At 37.8% G+C, this 17,888-nt stretch overlaps 1 protein-coding gene across 4 annotated transcripts in view; it reads right to left on the minus strand.

The window, feature by feature from the left end:
- LOC149576782 (magnesium transporter, putative (DUF803)) overlaps positions 1-17,888 on the minus strand; it is a 128,607-nt gene that overhangs the window by 53,844 nt on the left and 56,875 nt on the right. The window lies entirely within an intron of this gene.

Genomic DNA, 17,888 nt, shown 5'->3' on the forward strand with positions numbered 1-17,888 from the left:
ATTAAAATGGCCATTTTGTTGAGATGTAGTTGCCTTACACATCAGATGAATAGATAGCAACAAAAGTTGTCAATAGAAGCTCAGATACTAGTTGAACATCAGAGTGCCTACAGAGCATCTGGTCAGGTGATTAAATCTATGTTTAACCAATATATTAGATTAAGAGCAATATAAACTTTACAGATAATATAGATTGTCCAAAGAGAAAGAAACATTGGTATCTGGTGAAGCTGTTGAAGCATAATTATATGTATTAGGAATTTAGGATGTCAACATGATAGATGACAGGCTGAAATATTTCTAGTATAAACTTTCCTAAAGTACTTAATAATTGTGTCTCTTCTCTGTAGAAAAAGTTAATTGTAATACTTCATAACAAAAAAGAACTAGGTATATACCAAAATTGCACCAGTGCTGAGCTTACTTGATTGAAAACGATGCATGCACGAGATCAATCACCAAAATTGCCACACAGGGGATGCGTAAACAAAATAGCAAAAGCAGGTTCAGTCTAAACTCAAGGATCTCCAGAATTTGAAGTTGGTATATTAAAAACTCATCAAGCAAATTTCAAATCAGAATATTACACAGTTGCTAATCAATTGCTAATAGTCCTGGTCTGAGAGACAGGTACCAGTATCGGTCCATATTTTTTTCTCAATAGGAAACAGATACTTTCGACTTGGAGACATGAATAAACTTGAGCAGAACTCTAAGAAAAATTCAACCAAAGTAGAATTATTAAAAAAATAAAATTATAACTAGTTTATTGAATTAGAAGTTGACATTTTTAAATTTTTAACGGTAACAAAGTCATATACACAATAATATAAAATATCAAAATCCCTCATTAAAGGTTTACACGCTGTTGACACCAGATATCGTCAAGGTAATGAGAAAGAAATTAATGAGAGTGACCAGAGGATCACCAATAGCATGAATTAGCTTCCATACACGAGCAACAATAAGTATGCAATATTTGCCAAAAATGATACAATGCATACAAGATTGATTACATTAAAACACATACTTTGCAATGAAAGAACCCTAATATTCTAATGTCCACATTCTAGCACAAGTTGTATGTGTGTGTCGTTATGAGTGTGTCGTTAGCCTATGTCCCCATGCTGTCATAGCCTAACCAAAACATAAAAGGGACATAGAGGCCTTCTAGCCTAGGTCATTTTGGTTGCAGTTAATTCTGAGGTGTTTTAAGATACGTTACAACATTCATTCCGCAAACCCCAAATTCGCAATTCGGCTCGCATGGAAGTCGAATGTAGTTTGTATTGCACGAAATTCATTTCGGAATATCTGACACAAAAATCAGATCAAATGTTAGAATGAGATTTAACAAACAATATTCAACTTATTGGGGCTCATTTATCCACCAATTTTTTCTGTCCATTCAAATTTATTTCTCTAATGCTTCTAGTGCTCTTATAGGAGCCATTTCTCAAAAAGAAACAGTTTGAAAATGAAAGCTCCATGTGGCATAAGTACGCAGTTTTATCTTCATAGATCGTGTCATTTTTTTCTTTCGATAATGGTGAATTAGAAACTTGTTTACTGAGGAATTCACTCCAAAATTGCTGTGTGGAATGCTGGACAAATTTTGGAAGAATGTGAGCAACTTTGCTTTCTAACATGCAAGCCAGAGACAAAATCTGCTGAATTTGGGTCCAAGCAAGTTTTTGTTGACTTTTAAATGAAGTTTTTCTTGGCTGTTTTAGGTCTATTCAACCTTCCAAACCTAAAATAACTTGTCTATAAAGTTTTTTCCCCATTTAATATGTCATTTGTGGAATGCAAAGGTAGTTCATGAATCTTGGGCAGTTTTATGAGGTTTTATTTGAACATTTCTGGGTGTAGCTTTCTTATTGTGGTGCATGAAATTATCTATGCCAGGTGTTGTAGTTGGATATTTCACTGTTGAAAACTCACTGCAAGTTGATTTTGCTTCCAACTTCCAAGCTTGGGCAAGTAACTGTGAGTTTATTGTGAGCTGGAGCCTTTATATGGGAAATACCAGAGATAACAGAGATATGGTGGTGTATTTTGGCATTTTGCTATCTCATTTGGACTGAAACATTAATATATATGGTGGTATATTTTGCTATATTGCTTTAATATTACCATAGTGGTGTATGAAGTTATTTGCTGCTGCATATATATATACATACATATATATTAAAAAACCTTGTACAGACAACCCCATAACAAATCCAAGCCCAACTCAAAAACAATTTGGGCAATTTTCAAACCCACATCCATGCCAGAATCTAAAAGGGCAACTTAGGTTTTAAGGCAGTTTTGGGCACACTTACTATTTATAAGGACAAAAGTGGACCTCCAATGGCAGCGACATGTCGATGGTAAATGTTTAAGTAAACGTTTAATATTGACAAAAGATTTATTTACAAGGTTGCATGGGTACAGGGGGTACGTGGGTATGCCTAAATTTTTTCTTTGATATAATTTTGATATTTTAGAGGAAAATCTGAAAATGAGTCACGAGTCAACATTGAACTTGAGTCATGAGTCATAATATATATGCTGAATGTTTAAGATTTGGATGCATAACAATGAAGGCAAACTTTTGTTGTGAGGTTTTTACACCATCGCCCCAAAATTTTTGGGGACCCCCTTTTTTTTGGTTGCCTTGGCAAATTTTTCAGAGTTGTCCAAGGGTTTTCGATTTGAAAATTTTACACTTTGGACACCTTCAGGCCAGGAGGGATGTGGTTGGATTTATTTTTTCACCCGATGCGAAACTTGAATTTTTGGAACATGTAATTTTATCCTTAGGCCAAACGATTTCAAGAACAACATTTTTTAATGGTTATAACATTATTCGACAGGATAAATTTGCAAAATTTTGGACTTAGACGGATTTTGGAAATTTGATATAATTGTATAAGCTTGAGCATTTTCAAAATAATTTTTTTTAGATTTAATTGTTTTGGAAAATCTTGATTTTTTTTGGTGAAGAGAAAAAAAATTTGATAGTGAAATTAAAATTGGAAAATCGATTTTGGATGCTAGAAAAATGATTTATTTTGGTTTAAAATTAAAATTGCGTTGCAAAATTGAAAGTGGATTAAATTGCAAAATCTCATTAAATTGGTTGAAATATTGCCTAGAAGATTTTTAAATGTTGAAAGAGATTGGTAATTGGAATTGAAAATTGATTTTGGCTTGCCAAATTTGATTTTAATGATATTTTAATTGCCAGAACGTTGTTAAATGAAAGTTTTGGCATCTCCTAGGCTTTCCTTGTTTTATTTTTGCAATTTTTTATTGCAACCGGCAATTAAATTGGTTAATTTCACTTTGAGCTAAGTAAATTTAGCATGGCATTTAAATCTGGGCCATTAATAAAGATGCTAATTTCATTTTGTTCTCCCCCAAGGCAAGTTGGCCAACTTGGAGAGATATGAAAAATTGGTATAAGAGGGGCTCCCCCCTCTCATTCCCTCATTCCACCTTCCTCCTCCTCATTTGTTGGACGATTTTTCTTGAAAAGGCAATTTCCAGCCTAGGCGATTTTCTTCTTGAAGCAGATTTCTCCTTCTTGGCGGCATTTTCTCTTCTTCCATCATGGGCGAATTCCTGCCATAGGCGATTTGGGAGCAGATTTGAAATTTTTCTCTTGCTTGGACAATTTTGTGCGGCTTGATTTTATTCCAAAGGCTATGAATTTCTACCCTAGATTTGGGTGATTTTATTTGGTAAAGGAGGCTATATGATCCAAGGGTTTGATTTTGGCAAATGTGAAAAATTTCAAGGAGGTCAAAGTTTTGATTTTTGCTAGGGCATCATTATTTGCAAGGAGGCTTGAAATTTTCGAGATCTAATCCAAATTCGAAAAAGGCCCAATTATTGGTAAAGACAAAATCAAAGTAAAATTCTATTCATTTTAGAAGTGAAGATTGGTTTAAAGGCGGATTCCACTCCTTGTTCTTGCTTGGTTCATTTCCCTTATATTCTTCTTGCACTCATCATCCACCACTTCATCATTCCATTGATAGGTTGAAGTTTGGAGGGATAAGTGTAGATTTCATGATAGGACACTTAGCGAGGCAGAAATATACTAGACCACCCTAGGTTGAAGTTGGGAGATATAAGTGTAGTCCATCTTAAGGTAACGAAGAGGCAGAAATAAGTGGTAGTCCCACCCCTAGGTTGAAGGTTGGAGATTGATAAATGTAGAGATAGGACTTGGCGAAGCAAAAATAAGCTAGATTCCATCGATAGAAAGAAGGTTGGAGATCAATAAGTGTAGTCCATATCATTTAGAACAAAGGGGCAAAAATAAGTGTTTAGGATGGTAGATGTTAGTGCAAGCAAGAACCCAAAGGGGACGAATACCAAAAAAGACAAGGAAGACATGATGCCTAAGACCACCTTCTTCTCGAAAGTGAGGTGAATAAGTGATACCAATATCGGTACAATGAACATGATACAGTTAAAAGGCAGATTGAAGGAAGGACAATCCCCTATGGTAAAGAAGATCTACAAGAGCGAAATTGTACATGCAACGACTTTCCCTCCTACCTTTCCTTCTCCGGAATTGGTAATGGAGTGTGCATCCCGGTTTGATATTGTTACCAAGTCTATCATTTTTTATGAAGGGAAGAGAGTGTTGGGCAACATCGGCGGACAAGTGATCGAAGAAGCATTTAATATTCCCCAATATAAAAGCATGACAGTGGTAACGATGGATCAGGCCGCTAAGTTATTTCAAGATAATCAAGAGGCTTACTTCATTCATCTAAAGCAAAATTGGTTACACGAAGGCAAGAAGGGAGTTACCAGGTCATCAGAGCTCACCAAGTCAGATTTCAAATCAAAGTATGGCGATCTCATTGTGCTTCTCAATCGGATCATGGGCTTAGCTCAAGGTATGCAATTCGAAAACTGGATGTATTATTTTATTGATGAAATTGAAAATGGAAAGAGAAGATTTGATTGGGCTAGGATTATAAACGAGAACTTAGAGTTGCAACTTAGGACCGTGCAAAATCAAAAGCAATTCTATATGGGGTCCTACCTCTTTTATTTGAATTAGAGGTGGTGAAAATTGAAAAGTGAATCTCAAGGAAGAGTGAATTTCAAGGAAGACCAAATTTGGAGGAAGTGATTTGAAAATATTTGAGGCTAGAGACCAAAGGAATAATTCAAATGGACAAGAGGAGAACATCAATGAGACAAAATGTGGATCAAAATTGGACGAGTTGGGGAAGGTTGCCATCAAAAAGAAACATTTGGGCACCCTTGCCTCCCTCAATGCCTTTATCGGATATGCAAAAGAATATGAGAACGATCATAAGAAGACACTACAAGCAGCAAGCAACATGATGAATTCGGCTAAGCTCAAGATGAACCACAGGCTTTGCCCTCCCATGAAGGAAGTCAACGACATGCTAGCCAAGTTCATCACTTTGGCTAAAAAGATGAAAGAAAGGGGTAGAACTATATTAGAAGATCATTTGATGTAAGCCCAAGTGGCAAATTCTCCTTCTTCTTGGGTAGGATAGGCGTCTGATTCTAATTGGCTACCATTTTGGTGCCTTCTCATTGGTTGCCACTTTTTCTTTTCTTTTTTATTGATCCATTGATAAGGTGGCATCTTCTCATTGGCCGATGGGTTGGCAACAATAATTAGAGCTTCTAGGATCCAATCTAGATCGTTGATTTTGCCTCTGGCCTCTATATAAGGCCATTCGCTCTCATTTGTAAAGGGTTGAAGAAAATTGTTGCTAAGATAATACCAAAATTGCTTCTCTTTATCATTGTTCTGACTTGCATGGTGATTAAGAGCATTTGGTGTTATTGCATGGTCTCTACTTCCAATAGTTAGAATTAGATTTCCTTTGAAGTTGTTAAGGTAGAATTTATTTCAAGAAAGTTAGTAAGGGTAGATGGATAGTTGCATGGTGTTATTAGCGGATGTTTGATAGGGATCTATAACTAGGCCACTAGCATCCTAGCGGCTTGTTGGGAAGCCTTGCATGGTAAACTAGTCTTTTCCTTGAATCATTGCATCTATGGAGGTAGAGCAACTGGTTAGCTTTCATCAGATTCAATCCCCGTCCATTTGCTAATCTTTCCATTCATAGGAGTAGGAGTAGAGTAGCAAGTAGTTGATTAGTCGGATTTCATTCTAAGAAAGTTTGGAAGGCATAAGATATTGGTAGACACACCCCCATCATCACCACCATCAACATCATTTGGCACTCATATACTTTACCAAACCCAGACATCATCACCATCACACCAAAAGTCCAAGTTATCCTTGAATGAACAACATAAGGCCGCCTACATGATTACCAGCAAATCACATCGATATAACTGAGTTAGTATCCACAAGTGTAAAGAACATTAGAGTTTTTCTCATGTCTTCATGAGTATTAACTTTTCAAGAGAGGAATTGTGTGTTTGATATCCCATATCAAGTATTCAATTGCTATATGTTATGTAGTGGTACAAAACTGACATCAACTTTAAATATGAACAAGAAGGTCATAAATCATATAACGACATATTGCAAATGATAAAATTCTAGTTCTAACTTGGACAGTGAAAATCAGAAAAAGTCTAGTAGTTTACTAGTTTACTATTAATCAATATTTTATAAAAGTTTCAAACTGATTACATATTGAATCAAGCTTGATAAACAACAAGCTGATATGGAAATGAAAAACTGAAACAAAAATCAGACATCTTAATCTATGTGGCAGTTTTTTTAACATTAAGGGGGGAAAGTTTGTGAGCTGACAAGGCGTTTCCAGCTCCAGGGTACGTACCCAAGCAAGTACCCGGTACAGGATGCGTGTACCAATACCCGATACATGTACCAGGGGTCTGGGTATGTGTACTTGAGCAAACTTGTTTATTTATCATTAATATGATTTATCATGCATTGATAAAGTTAGTTTATCGAGTTATATTTAAATATTTAACTTTATTAATGTTAAGTTTATAGCAGTTGGAAATATTTAATTAAAATAAGTTCCTCTTATTTATATAATAAATTGGAGATATAAAAGGGTGTTGGGGACTTGACTTAATAAAAATAATTTTAATGGCATCAGAGAGATTAATGGGAAAAGGCACTAGCGAAAAAATAAGAGCCACGAGAAAACTGTCGCTGCAAAAAAATAGGATGAAAAAAAATAGGGGATGGCAAAAGTATTGCGTTTTTATCCCACGTTGACAAAACAAGTGTGTGGGCTCATGCGAAAACAACATTCAAAAGGAATGAAGAGCTCTCTTTCAGAATGCTTGGAGAATACATTAAATTGGTGAAATTGTGGAGAAGTTCTCTTCAAGATTTTGCAAGGACGTAAACCTTCATGAATAGCATTCTTCTCGTTGTTGCAAGATATAGTCAGAAGGATTTGGTCGTGCTTCAAAGTAAATCGGAAGATTGAAGGTTGCTTACAGGTTAAATATTTACCAAGGTTTATTGTTGATGAAGGATTCGATCTGAGTGGTGTAGGTAGATTTTCATGTATTATCGTTGTTGCATATTACTCCTTGCTGGCTGTCCCAATCAGACTTAGTCTAGGTGGTTTAGGGAGCCACTCCAAACCTGGAGGAAGTTGTTTCAGACTGGAAGAATATCTAAAGCTGTTGTACAAGGTTGGACTGCCATGGGAATTGCATACAGGTCTAAGACATTAAGAGCAGAGGCATGCAGGTCTGGATATTTATTAAAAACTCATCATTGCTGATTAATAGTATTGTTCAAGGTCTGTGATTTCTCTAGCAGCTGATGTGGGAGTTGGAAGTGGTATTGTTGTCCATAGCTGCCCAAACAGGCTGTACAAAGATAAAGGGTGTCATCCAAAGCTGGGGATTGAATCTGCAGTTATTTTTTTCAATTCACATAGTCCTTTTGGAGCAGTCATTTGGTATGCCAAACTGCACTGAAAGTGAATGTATTCATTGTTGTTAATGTTTGCACAGATTTATACACATTGTTTAAAGTTATCAACTGAGATATCATTGTATCAATCTACTAAATAGTTTTCAATTTAATTAGTTCTGGAATCAAGTTCTGCTTGCATGTATGTTGTGTCCTATTTTAGTAAACAGCATTTAACAATCCATTACATCAGCAAACTGAGACCAAACGGAAACAGAAAGATAGCTTGCACGAAAACTGTTTGACAAAATTATACAGGGTGAAAAGGCCAAAAAATTGATCAAGACTAGGGGGTGTTCTTATAGTGTTATCAGAGCTAAAGTTCATGTCAACCTGTTGGGGAAAATTCCTGATCTACACATGGGGTCAACTGAGAGACATTGGTTGGTGAACGTTCTACAAGATGCAAGTATAAAGCTCAATACTCATCAACCAAAGATGTGGTTTTCATCACCTCAGAGTGAATTAGATGGATGCTTGACCATAGTGGAGCAGTAACCTTCAAATCTGTTACAACTCTCTTGTTCAAATGCTGACTTCCCTAAGCATAAAAGGTTGAGCCATTCAATTGATGGTACAAGAGTAATGGATGCTTATTGTTTGAGTGAGATTATGAGTATTTTGGCACCTCAAGTTCCCAGTGATGAGGATACAATGCAGGAGGTATTGAATATACTTGTGGATAGTTTACAGGACCTTGCTGACATCAACAAGATTGGTTATTCACATAGGGTTGCTATATTAAATTTTTTTGCAAAAATCAGATTGAGTAATGTTTTGATAGAATGGGAATATCATGACCTGATCTACAGTATGTTTTATCATTTCTTGATCAAAGCCAATAGAAGACATGACAGAGAAATTATTGCAGCTATTGAGACCATCATGGTCTATTAGAATATTATTATATTATTTTAATGGTCATCTTTTATATGTTATGTAAATTAGGTAGATAAGATCATTTCTATAATCTTCTTCAATTTCTTATTGGAAACTTTCTATTTTGTACCGATTGTAAATTATTTATAATGATCTCTTCAATCATTTGTTAATACAAGTAATTTACCAATTATTTACGTAATGTGGTATAAGAACTTATCCTTTTTTCGAAAAAATTATAATTTTCTTAAAAGAAATTGTCTAAAAAAATTTGAAAATATTGCTTGGGATATGTTCATACAATTTTGGCAGGAATGTTTTGCAGTACTCAACTAGGGTTTTTCATTGCCATTGCATCTCTTTAAATCGTGAGCTAAAAATACCTAGTCATCATTTTTTCTATTGGGCGTTTATTTTGTTGTTGGGCATTTATTTTGTTGTTGGTCATCAACTGTACATTGTCTCTGCAACTCATGACATCATTATTAAAATAACCTTCATGTTTCCTTTTAATGCTCACTATTGTATCTTATTATATCTCTGTAAATATTAGAATGTTTCTAATATTTAGTATAGTCTAGAATAGAATGTTTCTATTCTATTCGACTCTCCTCTTTGTATATATAGATCAGTTTGATCTCTGATTAATTCATTCAAATTTTCCACCATTTACATTTGTAACATGGTATCAGAGCTATTGCTTCAAATGGTTTTGAATAGTTTATAATTTCTTTCGAAATTATCTACTCTAAATTTCGAAATTATTTCTGCCATTTTCTCTACAACCCGTCTAGGGTTTCTGTTCTGAGAAATCTGAAATTCATTCTGCAAATCCCGAGTTCACGTTTTTTAAATCGCAGGTTTCTTTGGCTCACGTCTGATCTTCTACAAATCGCGGGTTTCTACCGTCGTTTTTCTGCAACTCGCCGTTTTTTTGCAACTCGGCATTTTGTGTGAGTGAAAACGTGTTCAATCTGCCCTTATCTGCTTGGATCCGTCTATCTCAAATCCACTTGTTCCAAAATCTGCCTATATCTGCCATTTTTCCTGCAAATCTGACCTTCGAAGCTGCCGACTAGGTTTTTGCTCGAAACCCTAGTTTTTTGACCTCCAAAAATTTTTTGATCACATATTCTTGGTGGGTTTTTTGAAATCTCAAATGGGTTTTCATCAAATTTTTGTGGGTGCCTCGGTTTTTGTGCCTCGATTTTCGAGCCAGCGGATCCGAATTTCGACAACACTTTATTTTTGGGTTTTTCGAGCTCTTTTCTGGGTACTCCAATTTTTCTGGGTCTTTCATTTTCTCACCTCGAAGTTTGTGCCATTTGAAATATTCACATATTATAAGCATCTGTATCAGCAGCATCAGAAGTCAGCCTCAATTAAACAGTACGCCAATGCTACCCAACACTCAGAGCAGAAAGAATCTATCTACCATGCCTTTATGGCCAGCATACCTGCAAATCATGTGAAATCTTCTGCCTGGTACATCGATTCTGGTGCCTCCCGACATTTCACTCATAGGTGTGATTGGTTTGTTGAATTCACGAGCTATTCTGACTCAGTAATCTTTGGAGGCGGTGAAGAATACAATATTGTCGGCAAGGGCAATGTTCAGATTCAGACTGGAGGAAGAAAACTCATGTTTCTCAATGTATGTTATGTTCCTGGCATGAAACATAATCTTCTGTCTGTTAGTCAGATTATAAAGCACTCCCCTCAGTTGGATGTTGTTTTCAGTGGAAATAAGTGTTCGATTATTGATCGTGCTTCTTGCACTACCCTTGCTTCCGGTCTTGAGGATCATGGTATTTATAGGCTTGTAGATTCAGGCGATTCCCTTAAGCATGCCTTCATCGCCGAATCATCCGCTCTCAGTAGTCTCTGGCATCAGCGATACGGTCATCTGAACATTCAATATCTAGCACAACTTGCTCGAGATAATGTAGTCCATGGCCTACCTAATATTCAGACCCAGAACCATCGCGTTTGCGGAGCTTGCCAAGCAGGGAAGCAACATAGGACACCATTTAAGAATGGTGAAACATGGCGGGCATACAGAGTACTCCAGCTAGTCCATGCTGATGTATGTGGTCCTATGAATACTCCTTCTATTACTGGGAACAGGTATTTTTTACTCTTTGTGGATGATTTCAGTCGCAAAATGTGGGTATATTTTCTTAAGCAAAAATCAAATGCCTTTCTTGTATTTCAGCAGTTTAAAGCTCTAGTAGAAAAAGAGTCCGGTTCCTCCATCCGTACTCTTAGGACTGATAATGGGGGGGAATTCTGTTCTTCTGCTTTCTCTGCCTTCTGTACTACTCATGGCATTAGACGTCAGTTCACCACACCTCACACCCCTCAGCAAAATGGTGTTGTAGAGCGTCGAAACCGTACCATCACAGAAATGGCTAGGGCTATGCTAGAACATAGAAATGTTCCTAGAAAATATTGGGCAGAAGCGGTATCCACAGCTGTCTACCTCCTTAACCGATCACCCACCCTTGCAGTTAATCATAAGACTCCTGAGGAAGCCTGGTCTGGTCGCAAACCTAGGATCAACCATTTGAAAGTTTTTGGCTCTCTGGCATATGTATGGATTCCTGATGCCAAACGCACTAAGTTGGATTCCAAAAGCCAGAAACTTATGTTTACAGAATACAGTAACACACATAAGGCCTACAGACTGATTGATGTAAATACTGATCGTTTAATCTTCAGTCGTGATGTTGTGTTTGATGAGGAATTTGGACCATTTCCGCTCTCTGACTCCCCACCACATTCTGAGATTCAGTCTTCAGCAATCTCTGACTTAGGTTCTTCTATTTTATATGAGTCATCTGATGCTACTGATACACCACCTCAGTCACTTCCAGATAATACAACTCCTGCTCCTGCTTCTCCTCCAGCTATTCCGACAGCATCTGATATTAGCTCCTCGACTCTTCAGCCAAAATGGTGGGCTCAAACGCTTAGTGATCTTCGTCCTGATGAACTCATTGAGGGTAGAACCTCCAGAAATAAGAGCCTTCAGCGCAACACAGTTAATATAGCTCTTATGGCCAACATCCACAGTATCCCTGAGCCCCAGATACATGCAGAGGCCAAAGGAATTCCAGAATGGGAACAAGCAATGGATTCTGAGCTTCAGAGTCTTCAAAAGAACCACACTTGGGTTCTTTCAGATCTTCCTCCTGGGAAGAAACCCATTAGCTGTAAATGGGTCTATAAGGTCAAGTACCATGCAGATGGTACCTTGGACAAATACAAAGCTAGACTTGTTGCTCGAGGATTCACCCAGCGCGAAGGCATTGATTATGAGGAGACATTTGCACCGACAGCCAAAATGAGCACTATTCGCATTCTTCTTGCAATTGCAGCTCAGTATGGTTGGAAAGTTCATCAGATGGATGTGAAGAGCGCCTTTCTCAATGGTGAATTACAGGAAGAAGTCTACATGACGCAACCCCCAGGTTTTAAGGTTGCTGGTTCAAAACAAAAAGTATGTAGACTCCAGAAGGCCCTCTATGGTCTTAAACAGGCCCCTAGGGCTTGGTACATAAAGATTGATCATTACTTGGTTACTCAAGGATTTCAGCGTAGTCCGTCAGACAGTAATCTGTATATTAAACACTCTGGTAATGATATTCTTTTTCTTGTTGTCTATGTGGATGATTTGATCATTACTGGAAATTCAGAACATTTGACTTCAGAAATCAAACAGGATCTATGCAGAACTTTTGATATGACAAATCTCGGATTGCTTCATTATTGTTTAGGTATTGAGGTTTGGCAGACTGACAACAGCATTTTTTTGTCTCAGTCCAAGTATGCCAGAAGTTTGCTTGATAGGTTTCGAATGCAGGATTGCAAATCTGCCTCCACTCCTATGGAGACTGGTCTGAAATTGTCCGCACAATCTGTTTCTCCTCCTGTAGATGAAACACTCTTCAGGCAGCTAGTAGGTAGTCTCATCTACCTTACTACTACTAGACCTAATCTCAGTTTTGCAGTCAGCTACATCTCACGGTTCATGACAAACCCCAAGACTGATCATTGGATTGCAGCGAAACGTGTGTTACGCTATGTACATGGTACTTCAGATTATGGTCTTCTTTACACAAGGAGTACTACTCCTCAGCTCAGTGGATTCACTGATTCCGATTGGGCCGACTCAGTTGATGATAGGAAATCTACTTCTGGCTATATGTTTAGTATCGGATCTGCAGCAGTTAGTTGGACCAGTAAGAAGCAACAGGCACATGCACTCTCCTCTACAGAAGCAAAATATAGAGGAGTTGTCAAGGCAGCTTGTGAAGCAATTTGGCTCCGGCAGATGCTTGCAGATATGCATATTCCTCAAGTAGGTCCGACTTCTTTGTTTTCAGACAATTAGGGCGTACTCAAACTTGCCAAGAACCCAGTGTTTCATGAACGAACCAAGCACATCGAGCTTCATTGCCATTACATCCGACAATTAGTAGAAGATGGATCTATTCAGTTAAGCTATGTTCCTACCTCAAAGCAATCAGCAGATATTTTCACTAAACCCCTTGGTCCTGACAAGTTTGTTAAATTCAGGGGATCTATTGGTGTAGTAAATAGATTGAGCATTAAGGGGGGGTATTAAAATAACCTTCATGTTTCCTTTTAATGCTCACTATTGTATCTTATTATATCTCTGTAAATATTAGAATGTTTCTAATATTTAGTATAGTCTAGAATAGAATGTTTCTATTCTATTCGGCTCTCCTCTTTGTATATATAGATCAGTTTGATCTCTGATTAATTCATTCAAATTTTCCGCCATTTACATTTGTAACAATCATTTCCCTGCATTTCGCAACATCTTTTCTCTGCAAATCCTCTGATCATTCTCTTCTAAAAACAACACTTGTTTTGTTTTTTTTGCTGCTAATCACATCACTCTTTCTTTCCTATACACCATTTTGCTGCTTGTGGCATGCCTATCCTGCCTTTTCCATCCCACAGTTTGACTATTTTTTCCTCCAAACAAGTTTTTTGGTTCATTAATGGCTGCCTAGGGTTTTCTTTATTTTCAACTAGGGTTTCAACTATCCATTTCAAGTTGAAAGATTATTTTGATTACAGAATCCTTGAGGGTTTTTTGGGATCTCAACTAGGTCATCATCAGAATTTTGTGGGTACCTCGATTTATTCTCGTTTCCTTTTGGGTTTTTCGAGATCTCTCCTAGGTCTTTGTTAGATTTTTCAATGCAACTCGGGTGCGCACACCCAGGTCAAAACCCTGGCGCACCCGGTGCGCGTAAGCACCTGGTGCGGGTGCATCACGTACCCAAGTACCCCCGCCAACAACTTTTTTGCCGCCGCACTGGTTGAGCACCCGGGTGGGACGTGGTGCTCGGGTGCTTCCCGAGTGCTCGAGGGGTGCTTCCTAGGTGCTCGCAGGGTGCTCCGAGAAGAGGCCGAAAAAAGTATTAAAAAACAAGTGTTTTTGCATTTATTTTTGTTTTTGTTTTTTAGGCATGCTAACCCTAATTGGGTGTGGGTCCCATGTGGTCTATTTGAAGGCTTAATAAGACCAATAGACCTCATTTTCATTTCACCATTTCATTTCATTGTTTTAGAGCAGCAAGGAGCTAAGTGAGAAAGAGAGTTTGGAGGAGTTTGTGAGCGATTAGTGGGTGGTTTTCCAAGGGCTTGCAAGATCAAGAGGAGCAAGAGGAGAAAGAAGGTTTGATTTGGCAAGTGTCTCCTCAAGTTCAAGCCTTCAAGGTAAGGTTTTTTTATTTTACTTAGTTTTTTTGGTTTTAAAAATCAATTTATAATTTTTAAATTTAGTATTTACTACTTAGTTTTACTAAGTTACTTTCAAGTTTCATTCTTGAATCTTGTTGATAGTTGATAGTTCTTAGTTCTATGATTTTTATTATCTATATTAATTTTTAATTTTTTTCATTGTTCTTAAAATAAAAATATGGGAATATGGCATATGCTGAAACGTATTTAGTATTTACTTTTAGTATTTAGCTTCATTTTTTAATACTTTAAATTTTTAAATAGTAAATGCTAAAATTAAATAGTAAAGTTTTTAGTTTTAAATTATTTTTACTTGGGCTAAAATGTATCATGATCATTTTTATAATTTTATTTTCATTTTGTGAAATGCAGTTTTATAAATGGCTTCTAGACCCGGCCAAAGTGCAGAAGACATGGAATTTAATGAGGCAAGTGCATCTGATTATGAGCCTGAACCTGAGCCTGAAGGAAGTGATCATGGAGCTGATGTAGGTGGTCAATCTGAGCCTGAGGAAGAGCCTCCTTATGTTGCACCAAGGGTACCTTCTACTGATTGCCCTTTAGAGATTTTGACAAAGTATGCTAGGGGTCCTTATGATCCAAAGTCCCCTCTTAAACAGTTTGCTACCAAAATTACACGCCCTACACCTTTAGGTGGTGGCACACATAAATGGAAGTGCAATATATGTGGAGTAGAATGGTTTGGCAGCATTACAAGAGTTAATTCACGCCTTTTTTGGAGTGGCTATGGTGTAAACCCATGCATATTCTTGTCAAATCCTGAGAATGTCAAATACAGAATTGAAGTGAATAAACTATGGGGCATTCCTGATGATAGTGATGTTCCAATGCCTAGATCTTTGTCTGCTAGGCAACAGGTACAGAATATACAGCAGTTACAGGGGCAGCGAGATACATCTACTCGTATCTTGCATCAGAGAGCAAGGACTATGTCACCTACACCATCATTTTTTTCACCTACACACAGTTCAGCAGGGGACACAGTAGGGGGAAACGGAAAGCAACTACAAGTCATAGTGGTAGTAACCCCATTGCTCATTTATTTAACATGCATGCAAGGGACTGGTTAGATGATGCTATTGGTGATTTCTTCTTTGCCAATGGCATCTCTACACATGGCTCGATCTCCCTATTTTGTGAGGATGATGACCATGGCAGTGAACGAGGGAGAGCCATCATATGTGCCACCAAGTGACCGCAAGCTGAGGATTACAGTGTAGGATAGAGCCTATGACAAGGTTGGGATCTTGATGGAGCAAATGAAAGCACGTTGGATGGAGTCAAGCTACAGAATTATCATGTGGACGGACATTAGTCATCGTCCACTCATCAACATTATGGTTACATACACCGAGGGCCCATACTTTTTGATGGCAGTTGATTGTTCAAGGCATCGTAAAGATGCTGATTTTCAGTTTCATGTGCTTAGGGAAGCCATTGAGGAGGTTGGACCACAAAATGTGATCCAAGTTGTGACAGATGCAGCACATGTGTGCAAAGCTGCAGGGAGGTCTGTTGAGGCAGCTTATAGGCATATTTGGTGGACTCCATGTTGTGTGCATGACATGAACAATGCACTCAAAGACATGGGGAAAATAGAGTGGATTAGAAAGGTGGTTAATGTAAGAGAGAAGTGCAGATGTTTATCTGCAATCACCATACATCACATGCATTTTTCAGGAGCTTCGCAAAAATGCAATTCCTGAAACCAGTTGATACCAAGTATGCATCATATTATATTCTCTTGGAGAGAATGATTGAGTTGCAAGAGCCATTGCAACTCATGGTTATGACATGAATGGAATCGATGGCCTGAGTCCAGAATAGAGCAGGGGAAGAGGGTAAAGGAGACAGTGAAGAGTGATCAATTTTGGAGTGACACAAAATACATAGTCTCCATCATTACTCCAATGTTTCAGGTGATCAGATATGGAGATGCAGATTTACCAAGCCTTGGAGAGGTATATGAGTGCATTGATTCCATGCTTGGGCAAATGAGGGTTGTTGTGCGTGAGAGAGACCCCACTCTAGCATTCTATACGGAGCACATTGAGCCTATCATTCACCGCAGGTGGGAGAAGTTGAACGCTCATTTGCACATGGTTGTTACTCTAGTGTTTCAGGTGATCAGTTATGGAGATGCAAATTCACCTCGCCTTGGAGAGGTTTATGAGTGCATTGATTCCATGCTTGGGCAGATGAGGGTTGTTGTGCGTGAAAGAGACCCCACTCTAGCATTCTATACGGAGCACATTGAGCCTATAATTCACCGCAGGTGGGAGAAGTTGAACACTCCTTTGCACATGGCTGCCTATGCATTGAACCTGAAGTGGTACATACCTAGGCCTGGTAGAGTCACACCACTTCAGGATGATGAGGGGAAGAATGGGTTCTTTCAATGCATTGCCAAAATGTATGATATTGAGACTGCTAGTGAGATTCGCACCGAGTGGTCCGAATTTGCTAGTCTTTCAGGTAATCCTTAAATCTTAATTCAGTGCTCTAAACTCTTTATAATTATAAGTTCTTTTAATAATTAATTGTTACTTTACTTATAACTTTATTTAAGTTATTTTATTTTAATATATGTTGTAAACTTTAAAACTTGTAACTTGTAGGATACTCGGATATTGCAAAGGTGGATCTCAAAACCATGGCACAAAAGACTCTCATTTTGTGGTGGAAATGTCATGGGTCACAGAAGTTAAAGATCAACTCACTAGCCATCCGACTACTTTCTCAGGTTTGTAATACTAATAACTAATCCCAACCCTTTATAATCTTAACTTGAAGAGTTTTACTTTATTGATTTTAATTTATGATTCATTGATTCAATAATTATTAATCATCGATTTACCATTTATCATTTGTTACAAATTGTATGAAAATTTGTTTGTAACTTGTAAGTTGTAACTTTTAACTTTGTTATCTCAGGTGTCTAGCTCCTCAGCTGCAGAGAGGAATTGGTCCACCTATAGCTTCATTCACTCTGTTAAGAGGAACAGACTTACCTCTAAGAGAGTAGAGAAGTTGGTTGTTGTACATGGTTACTTACGGCTCAAAGATCGTAAGACACGTGAGTACAAGGAGAGCCCTACAGCAGGATGGGATGTGGAGCCAAAGGATCCAGCTTAGATTGATGAGGATGCCAATGTAGGGCTAGTTGGTGTTCCTTTAGAGGATCAGGATCTTACCCACGAGGAGTCTAGTAGTTCCAGTGATGAGGACTTCGGCATAGGGGATAATTAGAGAGCACTTGAGATGGTTACATTCT

The sequence above is a fragment of the Cupressus sempervirens genome, chromosome 1 (assembly GCF_028749045.1).
Source record: "Cupressus sempervirens isolate cs-2001-9-10 chromosome 1, ASM2874904v1, whole genome shotgun sequence".
Lineage (NCBI taxonomy): Eukaryota > Viridiplantae > Streptophyta > Pinopsida > Cupressales > Cupressaceae > Cupressus > Cupressus sempervirens.